This window comes from Coptis chinensis, chromosome 5 (genome assembly GCF_015680905.1).
Source record: "Coptis chinensis isolate HL-2020 chromosome 5, ASM1568090v1, whole genome shotgun sequence".
Taxonomy (NCBI): Eukaryota; Viridiplantae; Streptophyta; class Magnoliopsida; order Ranunculales; family Ranunculaceae; genus Coptis; species Coptis chinensis.
In genome coordinates, this window is record NC_141460.1 from 35,972,985 (window position 1) to 35,986,732 (window position 13,748).

General features: G+C 36.9%; 1 pseudogene across 1 annotated transcript; it reads left to right on the forward strand.

Annotated features, from left to right (window-relative positions):
* The first annotated feature begins 233 nt into the window (after nucleotides 1-233).
* On the forward strand, nucleotides 234-6,945 carry LOC147497412 (cyclin-D3-1-like; annotated as a pseudogene). The gene is made up of 13 exons (XR_015196836.1): nucleotides 234-1,560; nucleotides 1,652-1,919; nucleotides 2,164-2,217; nucleotides 3,801-3,890; nucleotides 3,974-4,042; nucleotides 4,187-4,285; nucleotides 4,371-4,559; nucleotides 4,656-5,721; nucleotides 5,799-6,000; nucleotides 6,091-6,221; nucleotides 6,504-6,598; nucleotides 6,700-6,772; nucleotides 6,874-6,945. The product of XR_015196836.1 is annotated as a cyclin-D3-1-like (transcript).
* The last annotated feature ends 6,803 nt before the right edge of the window (nucleotides 6,946-13,748 follow it).

The window sequence follows — 13,748 nt, forward strand, 5'->3', positions numbered from 1 at the left end:
GTTTCAATCCTTCATTTCTGCTGCCTGGAAAAGAAAATTGTGGGGATTTACAAATTATTTTCGAAGCCTCTTTTCTCCTTTTTAGTGTCACACAAAATCAAGCTTAAACCTTGACTCATCATCTCTTCTTGTTCATTGGTTCAATCTCTATCTCACTCTCTCTCTCATTTTTTTCCTATCTATCTTCTTATTTTGGGGGTGGCAAGAGTGTGAATTGCTTGTGTTCGGTAGTTTTTCATGCTTTAATCTTTGTGTTTTATATATTAGATTTGAGTAGAATGTGTTGTTTAACCACTCTCACTCTTTTTTGTTAATATGAAATCAAGGATACTACAGTTGGGTGGTTGCAGCTTGTTCGATGAAATTCCCGAACCACTTTTCGACTCAAAGTTTTGCTGTCTGGTGAATTCTTACTCACTCTCTTTCAATTTATGTTCTGCTCTAGAAAGTAGATTATTTAGAAATTTGAAAGTTGCCTGTTTAAATGTTTCGTTTTTATTGTTTGCTAATGTTGATACGTTATGGGTGGACTTACTGCAAATTTTGTGATGAACTCTAATTATGTTTGAATGTATTTGTATACCTTTTGAAATCTGTGACGAACTCTAAGTTGTGATGAACTCTAATAGTTAAAGTAGTGGGTACTTGAAATCTGTTTCATGCGTGTATTGTTCTCTTTTTCAAAAACTTTATTTTTTGCTGGAACTTATTATTGGTTGGATGCAAACACTCAAATGCATGCATATAGCTGCGTTGTAGAGCTTTCATTCTCAGATACGTCATGGTTGCCAATATTTCCATATGATTGATTATGTTTCAAAATTTCTTTTCATATGTTTACAATTTTTCCGGTTTTCATTTTCCTTATTTGTTTTTTCCCCTTTTTTATGTTGATGCTCCTTTTATACAGAAGTGATATATAGATTAAGGGTGTTTGTCATGAAATATGGGATGCTATGCTTCTTATTTTGGTCTCCTATGTTGTTTAATGTTTGAATTGATCATATATATGCTTCATTTGTTAGTGTTATAAAGAGGGGGTGGGGGGTTACGTGAATGTATGTGCTATCTTTCCATTAGAAAACTGATTTTTCAGCTGCTATAATATAAGTGCTTCAGTTTTATTTGGATTCCAAGTTTCTTCATGTTTGCATACTTCACCTTGTCCATTGAGCTATTCGGTGCTTGATTAATCGCTCATGTTTGTGACTATTACTTCTTTCCATATCTACCTTGTCAATGTAATTATTGTGAATTATAGTCTTAGTATCAAACATTATGAATAATTGGGAGATGAGGTAGAGTGTTGGAATATATGTGGTTTTAGTGTTTAATAAATGTTTTTGAGTATTTATAAGTTGCGTTGATCAATGGCCACTTTGCATAAGAAGTGGCATATAGAACATGTTGATATGTTTTTAGTTTAAACTTGAACATATTGGTCAATGGTAATGCCCCAGGGATATATATTAGGGATCCGAATGACAGATAAGAATTTCGATGATAATTCAAACATTTTGTTCGCTTAGGACGACACTTATAACAGATGAACTCTATGAGGTAATTCTATTCATCACAATAATTTCTAATTTTTCGAATTCCATCATTGTTCTTGAGGTGCAAGTGATATTTATTTTTATTGCTTTTGCAGCTGACGAAAAGGAGTTGCAAAGGAGAGTATGTAAGTGTAGATCCTAGAAACATAGAATGTGTTAAGAATCTGGGAACTGCCTTAGAGGTGGGAGTGTGAGGATTTTTCTATCTTCCTTTGGCTTCTAATTAAGTTTTAAGGAGCCAAACTGCACTTCGGATCCCAATAACTGCACTATAGTGTTACCTAAGCTAAACGGGATACAAGGAGATCGAGGATCTCTTGGAAAGAAATTTCCAGCTTTGCTTTCCCCAAGTCTGAGTGTAGGGTAAGTTCCATCCCTTTCTCTAAACTTGTATGTAAGTATGTTAGTGGTTTAGTGTTTACTCTTCACATGCAAAGAAATTAATTTTCAACAATAACTAATCAATCATTGAACTTCACCGTTCACCATGTGGCATTCTAAGTATTTGTCCCTGGTCTACTGGGCAAATGACGATAGTGTTCGCAATGCTCTCCACATCAAGAAGGTATGACAGGTTTACGTGATATATTCGATCTTTTGCTGGCAGGTTTACAAGGACATACTCAAACGTCAAACCACATGACCATTTGCAACTGTTATGGTAAGAATGAACCTCTCCTTCTTAATTATGTCAATAAGTCTAGTAATGATATATATTAATATATTTTGCAATCCGATACTCTGTAATTGCATCTCGAGGAAGGGGACACATGGCTCCAGAATACAAGCCTGAGGAATGGAGTAATTCCCCTAGTTCTGTTATTTGATCTTTCCTCAGGTTTGTTCTGAAGGTTTCTCCTGGCCTGGTTTCGTTATTCCCCGGTAATTTTGTATGTACAGTAGTTTGAAGGTAGCAGTAATGCAAATTTTCTTTTGTATCTTCCTACTTGTGTCTTCTATGGGGGAAAAATACTGAAGTTATTAGTTCAAAGTAATGACTAATTTACATTCTATTTCCTTTTGATTGCCTTGCTACTATATTCCTTCTGATTGCCTTGCTTTTATTGTTTAAACTTTGGAAAGTGGTGAATTGCCTTGCATCTATTGTGCTGATTTTAGAAATTTATTTAAGTACCAATTAGCATATTTGATTCAATTATTATGATTTTGGATGGTTCGATCTGCTGTGAAGTGTATGTTGAGTGACGTCTTAAATGTGGTGTTGCCAATCGAGAGCCATTTTTGTCATTGTACTTGTAAGTCACATTTTGTCTTCTATGGCATGCTGATAGTTATGCGTGTTCTTTAGACTTTGTATTTGTATTTCGTGTAGTTTAGCATTGGTCTTGATGGGACAAACACACAGAGTAATATTCTTCTTGCGTCAATTGAGAATATGCAGTATCTAGTGAATGTGGATGTAAATGGTAAATGAAATATTTATCTGTAGTTTCCTACTTGCTAATTTATTCTTGTTATGTTCATCTGAGTACCTGTAATATGTGATCAGGTTTTTTCATACTTGCTAATTCTAGTAAGTTGATGTGCCATTTTATCTTTTTTCATTGTATTAATTGTGTATTATTTGTTTTGTTGTCTTGTTCGGATGCACCTTTAGTTGTGTTCTTTGGGAGATATTTCGTTAGTTAGTATCTTTGAGTTGCGTTGTTTACAAGTTCTCTGAAAATGGATGGATCTAATATTCTAATGACTTTTGCCATTGAGGAATTATTTCTTGTCATTTTAGTTGAACCATCTAATAAGTCCGTTCCACTTTCTTTCTCTTTTTGCTGTTAATATCTTTTAGTTATTTCCACTAACAGGGATCTATAGTTTATATACTTTGTCAATCATCTTGTTTGTATATATTTATATTAGTCTAAAACTCATTTGAGAATTCCAAGATTTTACCAGAAAAAAGTTCAATAGGTTTTTTACCAGGTATAGGGATGTGACCTTGGTAAAGGAATATTAGCATTCTAGGTGTCGTAAATTCTGTACTCTTTCTTTCACCTCATTGATAAACATTCCCATTATTACCTGTTTTTTCCTTTATAAAATACTTGTGCCTTTTGTGAATTTCGTTTTATCCTATACTTTGTCCTTCCCGTTGTAAGAGTTGTTCCAATGCTTCTTGTGGAACTGTGCGAGGGGTGGACCAGTTGGCAGGCGTACATTATTCTGAGCCTATGTTATTCCGTGGTTGTCTCATTTTTAATGATATCATCTCAAATGTTCTGGCAGGGAAACACTGCTGTTTACCTACTCTATGCACATGCTTGTATATGTTCAATTATCAGGAAATCTGGTAAAGTTGTAGAAGATCTAAAGGAGGTAAGTTCTTTATAAAATGTTCATGAGGTGCTTCAACAGGGATTATCTATCATGCCTGGTTTCTGATACCCTTTTTTGGACAGACGGGAACCATTGTGCTAGCTCATCCGGCTGAGCATGCCTTGGGACTGCATTTGCTTCAGTTTGCAGAGGTAGCAACTTGGTTCCTTGTTTGTAGCTCTAGTTTGCATGGTTTAAAGGAATTGTTAATTGCATTTAGCGCATATACACAATACTGCTCTGTATAGAATCTTTCTTATTTTGATGTCCATTGATGACATACCTTCATATGCCAGATTGTTGAGGAGGCTTGCAGCAATCTCTTACCAAATGTTCTGTGCGAGTACCTTTATAACTTATCAAAGAACTTCACAACATTTTATACCAACAGTCAGGTATGATCTTCTTTATCTAATGGTCCTTTTTACCTTTTAGCAGACCGTACTTTACCAGATGACCATATTATGTAACAATGAGCAGATCACGATCACTTCTGATAATTGTGATCAATGAATTGATTGCATTATATGGTGAGTCTGACTTGGGGGGATGACGACCTGTATACGATGGTCGAAAGAGCTTATTCACAGCAGGCCCTTTGCCATTTAACTCAAATGAATATACCATTTTATTAGTTGACGACAAGAATGGAGGAGAGGGATCAACCAGGTATGTTTCTTAACTAAGGTTTCTTGTGGTATATATCAGCTTTGTAATTTCTTCATGTTATACAGTAAGTTCATTTAATCTTTTGATCTTCAGTAGACAACGAGAATTTAAGGTGGCGATTAAGTTTGTTGCACGACCAAACCTAAAGCAGTTGCAACAGTTTTTGCAAGGGAAACTAGCAGATGCACAGCAAGAGGCCTTAAAAGCATTGGACGTTGTTTTGAAAGAATCATCTTCAAACAAGTATTTATTTGTCCCACCACATTCTACTTACTTTCATATATGGCTTCATCCTTGGAGTACAGCTACATAGTTGTTGGAAGCTCATTCTTCTCACCAAAACTGGGGCAAAAGAGTGACATTGGAGATGGTTTGGAATGTTGGAAGGGATTTTATCAGAGTCTGCGCCTCACACAGATGGGTTTGTCACTGAACACAGATATTATTTCTCCCAGATTATATGTTTCTCTCTTTTATTACAATCTGGATGCAGATCTGCTATATGATCTCATTCGTCAGAACTGTACACTGCCAAGTATCTTTGACAGTATAGCCAACTGTCAAATACACCAGGAAATGCGTTGTGGTTGTTGTTAACATTTGTAGTAACAAGTTTGCTACAAATATGATAATATCAAATGAACAAAAGCCTTCACAACCTCTTCTTCTTTGAAGAAGGAGATGGCACTTCAAAACCACCAAGAACAGAAACAAACAGATCCTCATTTCCTTATAGACTCACTTTTCTACGAAGAAGAGAAATGGGTAGACAAAGAAGTAGAAGATGAACAAAGCTATAACAATAAAAATGGGAGAACTGCCCCATCTGTTTTGTTATTAGAACAAGACTTGTTTTGGGAAGATGAAGAGCTAGTTTCATTATTTACCAAAGAAAAAAGTGCCAATCTTGTTGAACTTGATTATGATGTTTGTCTTTCTATTGCTCGTCGACAAGTTATTGAATGGATGTTAAGAGTTCATGCTTATTATGCCTTCTCTGCACTCACTGCTATTCTTTCTGTTAACTATCTTGATAGATTTCTTTCAAGTTTTAAGTTTCAGAAAGATAAGCCATGGATGATTCAACTTGCTGCTGTTGCTTGTTTATATTTAGCTGTTAAAGTTGAAGAAACTCAAGTTCCTCTTCTAATTAGACCTTCAAGTAAGTTGAAGAAACAATGCTTTATGGTTTGATTGTTTTTGGCCTAAATCTTGATTTGGGGTTTATTGTTTTTGTAGGTAGAAGAGAGTAAATATGTTTTTGAGGCAAAAACTATTCAGAGAATGGAGCTTTTAGTGCTTTCTACACTCCATTGGAAGATGAATCCAGTAACCCCTATTTCATTTCTTGATCACATTATAAGAAGGCTTGGATTGAAGAACCATTTGCATTGGGAGTTTCTTTGACAATGCGAGCGACTTCTGTTATCGATCATTGCTGGTATTTATTCACACACTTATACATTTTTTCAATATTAGATCATTGATGTCTGATTAGTGAATTAAAAAGATGATACATTTATGTTGTTAGATTCGAGGTTTGTTCGATATCTTCCATCTGAATTGGCAACTTTGACAATGCTGCATGTTATAGAACAAGTTGAGCCTTGTAATGCAACTGAATATCAAGACCAGCTAATGGACATTCTTAAAATCAGCAAGGTCTGTGTTATGTACTACATCTATTTCATGGTCTACTTTATAAATGTGTTAGAAGACAAGCTTGCCAACTGCATTGATACTAAACCTTAATAATTGCACAATTTAATATCTCTATTATCATATTTGTTGCTGTTCTAGTAATGAGCTGCCTCCTATTGTTTTGGTTCATGGAATTTTTGGATTTGGTAAAGGGTGCCTTGTAATATTTATATTTTTGTTTGGGATTTTCACTGTTTTTCGTTTTATTATTGATTGGAGTTTTGGGATTTACCTTATTTGTAGAGATTGGGAGGCTTGTTGTATTTTGCTGGAGCGGAGGAAAAAGATGAAAGGGTACTAGTTCATGACTTGGGCTCTTTAACAAGCATACATGATAGGTAGGCTACTTTAGTTTGTGATTTTTTGTTCTGTATTAGTTGGATTACTTATGTCGTTATGGCATTTGCCAGGGCTCATGAATTGTTTTATTATTTGAAAGGTGGACAAGTAGATTATGGAGAAGAACATCAAAATATTTGGTCATTTGCAGTTTGGGAGGATATATGAAGAAGGTTAGAAGATTGTTATCGACGGGATTGTTACATTTTATTTGTGGAAGTTGTATATCTGTTGAATTTCATGTTCTGTGTTGGTGTATTTGATCTCAATGCAGGGCATTACACTGAGTGGGATGAAGACCATCCTATTCATTTTGTTGGACATCGGGCAGAGCCCGTGTGGTTAGAGTGCTTGACAAATCTTTGGCCGACATGGTTAGATTATTTTTTTAAGCTGCAAACGTAAGGTCTAGTAGTGAACTTGTGATGATGAGTCTAGATAGGTAATAAGGTTGGAAATGGCGAAGCATTTTGCGGAAGGTGTAACCCCACACATATATATATATATATATATATATATATATATATATATATATATATATATATATATGTGGGGTTACACCTTCAAAAAATCTTCGCCATTTCCAACCTTATTACCTATCTAGACTCATCATCACAAGTTCGATTGAATTTCATGTTACGTGTTGGTGTATTTGATCTCAATGCGGGGGCATTACACTCGAAAGTGGGATGAAGACCATCCTATTCATTTTGTTGGACATTCGGCAGAGCCCGTGTGGTTAGAGTGCTTGAAAAATCTTTGGCCGACATGGTTAGATTATTTTTGCCGCGCAAACGTAAGGTCTAGTAGTGAACTTGTGATGATGAGTCTAGATAGGTAATAAGGTTGGAAATGGCGAAGCATTTTGCGGAAGGTGTAAACCCATATATATATATATATATATATATATATATATATATATATATATATATATATATATATATATATATATATTTGTTTGTTTTGTGATTTTCATGGTTCGTACTTGTATAAAAAATAATACATGGTGTTTAGCACTAACTTGCATGCATGGATGATTAACTTTTATATACCTAGCATGCTTATTTTCAAGATCTTGGTTAATTCAATCCTTGGCTTTGCGAGTTTTTTTTATATATATTTCGGGATAATTAATGAGGTGTAGGATGGTTATGGTGATTGGTGGTTTTTTGGAGGTGTAAGACCTTTGCTAGGTAATTGGTGGTTATTTGTGGATTGCAAGTGAAAAGATCTAAGAATTGAAATATCAATTATAATTTATTTTAAAAAAAATAACTCTGCCACGGATCAAAACCGTAGGTAAAAGTGACTTTTTCCCACGGCCCAACACTGTAGGGAAAAGTGACCTTTTGCCACCGCTTTTCTAACGGTTTCTGCTGTGGCCATACCGATGGCAATAGCTGACGCAAAGACTGTCGCTATTGATAGGCTTTACCCACGGTCATGACTGTGGATTTTCGACGCACAAAAAGCCCACGGTCCTGTGACGATCCAAAACAGTGGAAAAATGGCTTTTCCCACGGTTTTGGACCGTGGGCAAAAACCTTTTTTATTGTAGTGTCGTTATGTGATAATGCCTTCAAAATAAGTTTCTAAATCATGTTGTAGCCATAGTCAAAACAAATACAATGATGCAGTTTAATTTCTTCTGATTTTTTGCATGACAACAGAAGTAGTGAAACCCAAAATATAGTCTGCGCTACTTGAAACTCATATATTGAACCGTTTGTCGACAGTCTCCTGGTTCGCAGGACGTTTACTAGCCCCCTTGTCATCAACGAAGTACTTGCAAGTGCTTCTGTTGTGGCCATGTTGGTTGCATAGCGTGCAACACCTCCTCTATTTTAGACCCTTTCGCGGTGGTGGGATCCTAATTCTCTCCATTGGGGGACGACCTGGTCTGCGCCTTAGTTCAGGATGAAGAATGCGGTCATCCTTTTCATTTATTTCCCACTGTTTCTTGCTGGGAATACCAATCCAAACCTCCTGATATGTACGTAACCAGTTATTTGTTGTGTAGTACTCATCAACATATGAAATGTGGCGCAGACCAGGAACGCTAATGGCCAAGCATGCGTGGGGACACGGTATACCCAAGTGTTGGAACCACATACACGTACAATCCCCGCTCTCCAGATTCACGGAGTGGCTGCCCCCCTGCTTGGTCATAATCATAAAACATGTCGTTGAAGGCCGCATCTTGTACATTTCCCTCGACTTCATGTTATACCAACGTCTCAGCTGCATAAGGTACTAGCAGCTAACCCCTCAGAGCCCACTCACTCGCAATATCTCTGTACTTGCAGAAATGTACAGTCAAATTTTGCCTGATTTCCTCCACCATAGCTTGTATGGGCCACGAATGTGTTTCCTTAATCATTTTGTTCTAACTCTCGACGTGGTTGGTGTAAACGATACCGTACCTCTTTACATCTGAGGCTGAACAAGCCCACTTCTATACCGGAATATCCGACAACAAAGTGTGTGCTGTGGGACTAATTTTCAGGATATCTCTCATCACTGCCTTGAAATGCCATCGCTGAAGGGAAGAAGCTGCCATTTTCACCTTCTCGAACACATGTTGTAGTGCTCTTTTCAAGTTCTTGCACACGTTGTTCATGCAGAACACATGTCTTGCTCTCGAAAACACCACGGGGACCTTGGAGATCAGACTCTGGTGCCTATCAGCCATGAGGATAAGCGGCTGGTCATAATCGACGACGTGGTCCCCAAGACAACGGAGAAACCACTCCCAATTTTCATTGTCCTCTGCACTTACAACATCGAAGGCAACGGGAAATACATGACCTTCTGCGTCTAATGCAATGGCAGATAGAAGGCAACCTCTTGATCTACCCTTCAGCTGTGTGTAGTCAAGCTCTATCAGAGGTTTGCATGTGTTACGGAAGCTCCTAATTGTAATCTCGTAAGCCCAAAAGTAGGGCTTGAACCTATCGGTACGTCCTTCTCTTTTTATCTATGTGTAAGAACCTGGATCAACTTTCTTCAGCTCGCTAGAATAACTTGATACTAGCTGGTATGACTGCCCATAACTCCCATGGATCTGCACATATATGTGGGTACTCGTTATAATGTCGTATACATATATCACCTTGTCTTATCTCGCATAAGGCATTTAGGATGCCCCAGCAGAGTACATGCAGGTATGGATATTACCTATATTATGTACTGTAGGTCACATATATCATCTTGTCTTATACAGTACTATTTATTCAGGATACAAAGACAGAGTATATGCACGTTCTTGTAATCATTATAATGGCTAACACAATTAAATTGTTGTGGTAGAGCTAAATGTTATGGGTTATTGGGTTATTCCGTTCACCTGTGCCAGTGCCTTTTCCCTTCCCCTCCACGCAACTTTGTACGATACTTTAACGTGTTTCCAGTGTTTAACAATGGCCTTCACCTTGCTTGCATTTATAGTTTTGTCGTCTTGCAACATCCCTTTACAAATCATGGTGACATAGTCACTTTGTTAAGCCTCAGCGATTATACAATCCATATGGCGACCGCGATTTTGTATTTGTCAATAATTAGTGTCTTAATAGTCCAATCATAAGATCCTTTAGTAGGTGTTGCGGTATATATGAAATGGACAACCTGACCCAAGGCTACTCAAATCAGAACCTTTGCATCCATATTGGATCCTCTCCCAATCCTTTTTCACCTTCAGCAGTTCAAAGTTATTTTGAATCGCGTAGTTCTTCATATGGAGCACGAAAAAATCCCGTTTGGAGAATGTCATGCCAACGGAAAGTGGAATGTTCTCTTCCAATTCTGTTTGACTAGCGTACTCTACAAGACCTTCCTCAACTACATTCTTTTTTAAACCTTGGCCCCTGCTGCCTCTTACCCATTGTTGGTATCCCTTCTCCTGCACGATCAGTGGGACCATATTTGACACCAGTACTCTCGCTGCTGCGACCATGCTTTCTTCCGACATTCATGGGAATCAGAACGCCCTCACTATGAGCAGCAGTTTCTGTTGTTCCGATAACATTGACACCACAACCTTCTCTGCCAACAAATTGATCTCTGCTCGCATTTATCTTTCTTACATCATTATCCACTTGGTCTGTAGTACCTTGGCTTGTGCTGCCATGTTCCCTGTTTTTACCACCGTATCCCTGCATTCCTCCATGGAGTGGGTATGTTCTCAAACCCGGTTCACCTCCTAGTGTTGTTCTTCCAACAAATTGCCTACCGTGTCGGGCGCCCACACCAAATTGTTCTCTGTTCAGTGCTACATTCTTGACATATGGACCAAATGGGCAAATTCCTCGGCCAATGTGGGGTGTTCCGACCATGTGTCTGTATGACACACCACCGCTAAATGTAGAATATGTCCCCTGATCGCAAAGCATTGGCGTCCGTCCATCACCTCCTCTTAACCCATCAACACTTTCACCTCTCCCCCCAAGTCCTGCAAGATTAGTAATTGATCCCGGTCCACCACCTTGTTGTTCAACTTCACACCCTTGGTCATCGCTTCCCCCACTTTGCTCATCAACTTCAGGCTCTTCCTCATCAGTTCCACCACCATCTAAATCATAGGTTAAGACAACATGTCCATCACTTGCATCATCATCGGAATCATCCAATACTATTTCATGACCAGCCTCACCATCTCCTAGGTCATCTGTAATGGGGTTCAACATGTAATCTTCCCAATCAGCTTCCCTCCAGTTATGTGAGTTTGGAAGTTGTTATTCGGCAATCCTAATGACTTCAGGAAGACTTACGGATTGGTTACTAACTTCCGCTAAAGGTAGCTCTGGTATATATACACTGCCTTCCCCATCAGATGGACCGTTAAGTTCGAGAGGAATATGTTGGGTTCCCAACCCCGTTACAATAACTGTACCTTCATGTAATTCAGGAATAATCGGCCGGTACTGAAGTGGTATTAGCTTGATATTGAACTCTTCGGGTCCAGCTTCAACATAATTCTGCTTGTCATAGTAAGACATTATAATATGGTTCCGGTATAATATCGACTTATTATTTCGAATTTCAGTGTCAATGAGTCCAAATATACACTAAAAACATCCGGGTTTTCTTTCATGGGTTTCTTTCATTCAACAGTATCAAGAATCCAGCTTTATTGTATCAACAACCACTATATGCACATTTAATGTCCTGCTTGGGTTGTATGATGATTCAATATTTAACAATTATTGTACAACCCCTATTTATTGTCCTTGTTTCCTTATTTGATGTTCCATGTTTAAAGTTGTGAGCTTTTACATCAAATTAAAGATGCAGTTTTGAACACAAATGGAGGGTGGTAGCATTAACTTCCACATAGACACCAACACAAACATTAGCCCATGTTTAGTTGAAAAGAGTATAATAATTAGGGTAATGTTTATAAGGTTTACATACCTTTTTCTGTAATTGGTCAATGACGTACAAGTTCAAAATTTGGTGTGGAAATTTGTTTCAAGCATGAAGCTGAAGAAGAAAAAAGGGTAAAAAATAAAAATATCTAGGAAATTTCGCACAGTGTTTTATTAGGAAGAGATTAAAATTGCTTTGAAATTGATGTTGGGCAAAGATTCCCATTCTTATTAGCTCCGTACATGAGAGTTGGCAAGCTTTTCCATTAATTGCATGGATTAGACTTGAGGATAGTTTGGTGATTTCACATGTAAACTTAGCAAATATGGGAGCAAATATTTACCGAATCCAGACTAGGTTATAATAGTCCTATTACTATTATCATATCTTAAAGGGATTATTCACTCTGCTATAGATTGTCGTATACTTGTTTTGCGATGCTTCAGCAGGAAGATTACGTTCCCTAACACAGTGACTCAGATTGTACATCCGTGTCATCCCTTTCACCAAATCTGTTTGTCCCTATTTTTTGGGACTTTATGTTGTCCATAAGTAAGTTGATATCGGAGGTGGGGCCTCCGGGAGTCGAGGGCTTAGATATCCATTCTCTAAGGCAAGCACAATTTATTTGTCTGCGAAACCGATATCATTTTCTAAAAGGGAAATAACCCAAGTAAAACAATTAGAATTGCCGTATGAGTGTATTATTAAGCATAGACGCTAATTAAAATACCTAAAATGTATTTTGATAGATTCATCAGATAGTTCATCTAGAACATCAATCTAACATAATAGAGAACACTGATCCCGAGTAATATCAATATTAAGTAGTGGTCCTCTATTGAAACTTGCAAACTTAACTTGTGGCTTAATTAGATCTAATTTAATGTCCGGAGATATGTATACAAAAAATTTAGGACTCTAAAATCTGGGGATTCAAAATGAGATCAAGCAATCAGAGTTTATAGAGGATACAAACTCATATTTAATAAGGGTCGTACGATTGTGCTTAGGAAGTTGCAACTATTAAGGAAATAATATCCGTGTTCAATGGATAATTTAATTTAAGGTTTCACATAAGAGTCCTTACTCTGATACTATCCCGTAATTCACATAAATTGTGCATATTGATTGATTTTATGAATATTTTAGGTAATATTTCATTTTCTTAACAATTTAACATAAAATATCTAAGGTAAATACAATTTTTATAAATTTTGTCCCCAATTGCATTATCTGTGGGATCGACCTTTTCACTGCAACAATTTTCAACGATAGTTGTGCGCTTGCGGTTTAATTATAGGGTTTAACTAGATTTTGGACTCGGGCATACTCCCTGGATATATATTTTGTGTGCTAAAAAGGCTTTACAAAATGTCTCACACAAATTTTGTTATTATAATTTTTTTTATTGAAAATAAACTGAAATACTTTAATTAGCAGCGATTATGGTGCATAAGTACTTGGAAACTAATAGATCAAATTGAGATAGTCTCCTCTTCACTTTGTGGTTTAGGATAAATATCTGTAATTTTCAAATGGAATTATATTAAACTCGATCTAGCTTATATAATAGTTTTATTAGATTTATGGTGATTTAGCGGTAAATCATCACCACTTGCCTTACATATTAGTGTGTACAAATCACTAAAACAGATTGATTGTTTCCATATCCTCAAATAATACACTACTCCCACTTGAAAAGATTCCAAAGATTTATTACATGAACGTGTCCTACAAACGGGTGTCATTATATTAAATTATTCTAAAAAATATTACCAACTA